Here is a 6,000-nt window from a genome sequence, read left to right as displayed (position 1 = left end):
ATTATGTACACAGAACTCTGAAATAGCACTACTTAGAATCTCTAATTTCATCCAATTGCCTTTGAATTCACATCAGTAAAACTCAAGGTAGAAAATCATTAATTCTCTTTGCAAAGAGACTTCTATAATATCTTGGCAAATATGAGTGTTGTTTATAACCATTTTATGAATGAAAATTATTTCTACTGTGTATTTGGTAGACATATTAGAATATCAGATGTATTAGAAGATGTGATGTCTTCGAGACCACATATTAGAATTATTAGATTACCAGGTATCTTAGAATATGTGGAGTCTTCAATACTGAGAGTATTTTCTGTTATTATTGACATCTTGTAATGTTACAACTTTTATATGAAAAATTTGAATTCTGTATGATCACTTTCACAGCATGTATATTATACATCTTCAAGTGCAATAGTTAAGTTTTTCAGTTTTTCCTTAATTTGACCCCTACTGAAAAGTTTAGTTTTAGGCATTTGTTTTTTGTTTTTTGTTTTTTTTTTTAATTAAGATGAAAGTTCAGGTGTTATCTACTTGGGTCCCACCCAGGGAATGGGTAGTTTATGCCAAGAATCTGTAATGTGGAAAAAATTCAGACTTCTCCAAAAACATACACAAGAAGTTCATTCTTTTACACCATGTGTACATTGACTATGAAACAAAATGAGGAAATTCTGAATTGTTATTTTTATTCTGACCGTCTGTCAGCAACTTTCACCTTTTTTTTTCCTTTGACCTACCTAGTTGTCTGTATGCTCTAATGAAACTGAGCTACCCTGGGACACTGAGAAAACTGAAACAAAAGAAGAACATGAGATAGTCAAGGGTTCTTGTTTAATGAACCTTTATTAACTTCCTACGCATTCCTTCTCATTATGTCGATTTCAGTCTTAGAAAAGATTTTTTAAATGTATTCAGAGATACTGCCTGCTGTGGAAAAGTTTGGTTTGTGAGGAATGTGGTGGTATGCCAGTTCTTTCAGCATGGAAAGAGAAAAACTAAGAATCCTTACCAATTAAAGTAATGTAATTCAGCAAGCCAGAACCAACTGCAAAATAGCCCTGCTAAGACTGAAATGATATAACTGCAGCATAACTGTGCAATCCTAGTAAGGATTTGTGAGAATCAGTTCCTATAAGACAACCTTACAATAAAATTTGTGGCTGAGGACCTTCACCAAGGAAGGTAACACCTGGGAGGAAAAGAACCACCTCAATGTTTATGGTGTGACTAGGTAGCATAAACCAGTAGAGACTAAATAAACCATTATTAAAGTCACTATTGAGCAAGGAGATAACGGAGTCTTGCAAAAACACACTTTAATTGGTAACATCTTAAAGTCAAAGTAGCTATGTTGACTTATAGTAGCTGAGAATGTAGCCTTTTATCTTCAAAGAACTCCAACTCAAGGACCTTTGAATCATATAGAACTGAAGTAATATTATTTCCCCCAAGACAGTTTCTCAGTATAGGGGACATTACTACAGGGTGAATTTATTGATTGCATCTTTGATGCTACTGACCATAAGGAAGCTACACTGTATTTTCTCAGATTGCAAGCCCACCTTTAAGGATTTCAACTTCAGTGCTCCTGCCTTATGGAACGAAAGAAAACTTGTTAATTTGCTCTTGACCTCAAGGGATAACTGTCATTATAGACATCATCCCCCTTAAGTAGCTTAATATTTCTCTTGCTTTTGTTATTTCTAACAAAAGTACGAACTCTTTCCTGACTAGGTCTTGGCAGGAAGGATCTGCCCTTTTCTACCTTTAGCAGTCAGTCTAGCTATAGTTTTAGATGTTCAGGACAGGTATACTTGCATTTCTCTTTGATTGTATAGACACAATCCAGTTTCTGCAAACCTCTGATATAAAATACAACTCTACGTTAATAACATTACTGTAGGTGAAAGTGAATGCTGAGCATTGTTAAAAGAAGGACTTAGTCTACATAGACTCTGACATGCTGTAGCAGCTGTGAGGAGATTAATAAAACTGTCAACATCCCGGACTTTGGAATTCCACATGAAGCAGCAGAACTGAGGGAGTTGCAAACATCTGTGACATTATGCAATGGTTAAATCAGGATTCAGATCAACATGCAGGCTAGCCACATGTCTGTTAAAGATCTGAATAAACAATGCTGCTCTTGTTTTTACTTTCTTGTTTCAAATACAATTATGCTACATTAAAAGCTAGTCAATCCAACATCCTCAAACATGTTGTGTTCTCTCTGTATTAGTTTTCTAGCTGTTGCCTGTTCAGAGAAAGCAGCTAAGGATTGTATATTTACTCAATACACTTAAAATTTTGTCAGCACGTCTTATTCTTTCTCCTCCTTGAAGGTATGCGACTGGATAGTAGCATTTGTGGGAGGACACCAGCAGTACTGAAGCCATAATTGTCATATTGGCAAAGGGCAGTTGGAGGAGAAGGCAGCAAGTAGAAGAGAAAGAAAAGAAGACCAGAAGGGAATAATTTATCTTGCAATATAGATGGTTTGTCCTAGCAGCAGACTTAAATTAGCTTATTAAACTAACGAAACTTAGAGGGTTTTTTTAAATATCCAATGAAGTCAGAAATTCTAGAGTACAGAGTGAGTATTTTTCTTTTGAAATTCCCTGTCTTGTCTTATTGTCTACCAAAGAAACACCTAGAAGCTTGATCATACATTTATCTATGCATCATAGGATGTTAGGCAAAAAATAAATCTCTAGCCAGAAGAATTTATTACCTAAATAGATAACCAAGAAATTGCTGTTATCTGTATTTCACTAGGACAAAAATCAAGAAACAGCACAATTCAGTGATTTGCCAAAGGTTATACAGCAAATTGTGATGCGTAGAATTCAGCTCCAATCCTTCTGTCTTGTACTCCTGAGAAAGAGGTCAGCCTTCTCTGCTGACAGGGTGGGTGTCCAGCAGCATTTCTGTTTAGACCTCAGCGGTAAGACTGTACCAAACTATGCCAGGACCCAAGCTCCTTTGACTATATCCACTTCCATGGGTACAGCCTAACAGACAATGCGATGCACAGACATTTAGTCATTCCTTTTTCCACACACGCTAAACAGCAGTAAGGCAAATGTCATATGCAGAGCTGACAGAAATAAATTGCACAAAAGTGATGAAGCATGGAGAATTATTTAGTAATAGAGGAAACTTCTAGTCAATACTGACCTTTACCCAAGTGGCAGTATTTCTAGGTGATGAGTAATTGCAGGCATACACACAGTGCATATATACCTTTCTGAATCTTTGACTTTCTGTGTGGTTTTTGTCTATTTAGCCAATATTTATTCTTCCTCTACTGTATTTGTCTATTAAAAGATATCAAAACGAAAGCAGTCTAACATTCTTTTTCAAAGCTTTACTTATTTTATTAGAAATTTCAAGACATTTTTTTATCTAAGGCAAATGTTAATGTATGACCTTCTGCAATGGCAGTTTTACATCCTGACGTGACAAACAGTTTTTAAAATACAGCTGGTACCTTTCATTTCTCAGTCATAAGTGCACTTCAAAAACAGTGAGAATATACTACGACCAGCTTTGATGACATTCCTCGAAGAATATGCTATAACTCAGAGTTGACTAAGGGCAGCAGAACAGAACTGTCATTGAACCATTTTTGAATTACATAAAAGTTTACTGACCATTTTGGCCACAAATCGAAGCAAATCACATTACATATTTGCACAAGCTGCATTTGTTTAATGCTGCAATTTCTATCTCATGAACTGAAGACACTCCAAAAAGTACTCTTGAACTAGTGGAGAACTTTGCTGCAGTAAGATGTCTAATTCTGTTAAATTAACAGGGAACACACGATGTTTAAAATCCATGCTTTCATTTGAACAGAAGATTTTCTATAGAAATAGCTAGTTATTTTTCTTGCATTCTAAAATTGGAAATTATATAGAAAAGCAGTGTTTATTGTCTTACTCTATGAGTTGTACTGGTAGGTTGTGCAGGACTGGAAAAGTCAGTGAAAGGGTGACATCCTGTAGTATTTCCTTGGTCCTGCCTTCCAAAAGGGAGACTGGGAATATTTTCATAGCTCTTTTCAGTTCCCCTCCGCTCTGCAGGTCCAGGCTGCCTTCTGTGATCCAAGGCTGTAGAGGAGGGAAAAAGGACCAAATGATACCTTTAGATTCTGGACATAAAGAGCTGTCAAAAAATCCATCAATTTAGACATAAATGAGATGTAATTGATAATATGATTGAAATAATACTGAATCAATCCATGTAGTTGGGTTTGGGGTTTTTTTTTGTTCCTCTACAGTAAATGTATATCCTGGAACAAGAAATCCTATGTAGATAAAATATAAGAAAAATACATATCTTTTTCTTCACTTTCAGATGACAACTAACAAGTCTCTTTTCAACAAGATTATTATAAATTATAAAGGTGTCTGTCATTGTTCTTTTATTTTGAATCTTTGGTTCAGTGGTCATTAGATTATACTAATTTTACTAGTGATTTTTTAAATAGGATTTATTAATTTATTAATAGGATTACTCATGTGTAAAAATAATCTTTGGAACTTATGAGAAATGCCAAACAAGGCTTTAGTCTTGTACTATTGCACATGTATAACACCAATGCATTAATAATGCAAACAAAACTCAATTTAAAAAAGCTACCATACATATGATTCTTCTTAAGATCTTGACTTCATACTATGAACCCTTTTTACATAAGTAGTCTATATTCAATGAAGTCAAAGGAGCTGCTTTTATGAGTGATGTGATACTATTAGCCCTTCTCAATTTTAACAGCAGCCCTCTTTTAAAGAAGACTCTTTATAAAAGCAATTAGAAGCATTCTTGTATTAGCAATACAGTATTGTTTGAATTGTATACTGCTTCAGATAGTTTCCAGAGAAGAATAATAGCATATCCAGAACTGGGATTTCTATATAGAACAAAAATATAAGCAACTCATGTTAGAAGTCAGTAGTTTTGTATTTAACCAGTAACAACTTTATTTTAATTATTATCCCAGTGAAAAGTAATAAATAATTTGGAAACTTGAAAACAATAATTGATTTTACTTCTTAAAGAAAGGCCAACTCTGCAGTTATCTTGTTCCAGTTTAGAAACACATCTGAGTTATATTTTTTCCCAGTGTTAGTTCCATACCATTTGGTATTCATCTTAAAAATGGCAATTTTCAAAAAGTGTCTTATGTTATGGCCCAGTCCCGTCCACGTTAAATTCAATATAAACTTATCACCATTTTCCATTAAATGATTGTCATCACTCCAAATTTTTCAAATTGTACTTTCCATCACACCTGGTCATGTCATTTTGGGAACCAACGAATATAACTTCTCAATTTCTTGAAGGATACACTGAAACATTGCAGAAAAGATATACAAGCATTAATGAGAAGAACTGAAAGCTTCTTTTCAAGCAGGGTGTTAAGCTGTGTTCATTTTCTCTTCTGAGTGAAGGTGACACAGTGATTTGCTTGAGTAATGAAGTGAGAAATGGTCTCCACTGCCCTGGAACATCAGTTGCTGGTGTCCCTGGCTAAAGCATTTGCCCTGCTCTGTGGCATCTTGCCCTATGCCACCTTCCTCTAAAACTGTTTCAGAACTTACAAGTGTTTGCCCACCTGATTTCCTGAGGACATAGTAGACATTTAAATAGATAATCCACAATGAAAATTTCCTGGAACTCCAACAGACTAAACTGACTATAACAGATAATGGTGACACACAGGCTTCAACTGGGAACCAGAACAGTTCTAGGAACACTCTTCGAAGACACTAAGTTTTAACAGTGAGAGAAAAAAATAATTTTTCTTAAAGTTTTAAACACGCAGCACAATGATTGAATGAAGAAAAATGTGTCACGGCTAGGACACAAAATACATGCAACTGATAACTTTGCTGCTTCATAATGAAAACCAAAACTGAATGTAAATGAAAGTCATTGCAGTAAGAGTAAAGAAAAATAGAGATGTTAAAAATTATAATAAAGCAGAAA

Source organism: Numenius arquata, chromosome 1, assembly GCF_964106895.1.
Source record: "Numenius arquata chromosome 1, bNumArq3.hap1.1, whole genome shotgun sequence".
Lineage (NCBI taxonomy): Eukaryota > Metazoa > Chordata > Aves > Charadriiformes > Scolopacidae > Numenius > Numenius arquata.
Note: the sequence above shows the minus strand (reverse complement) of the source record.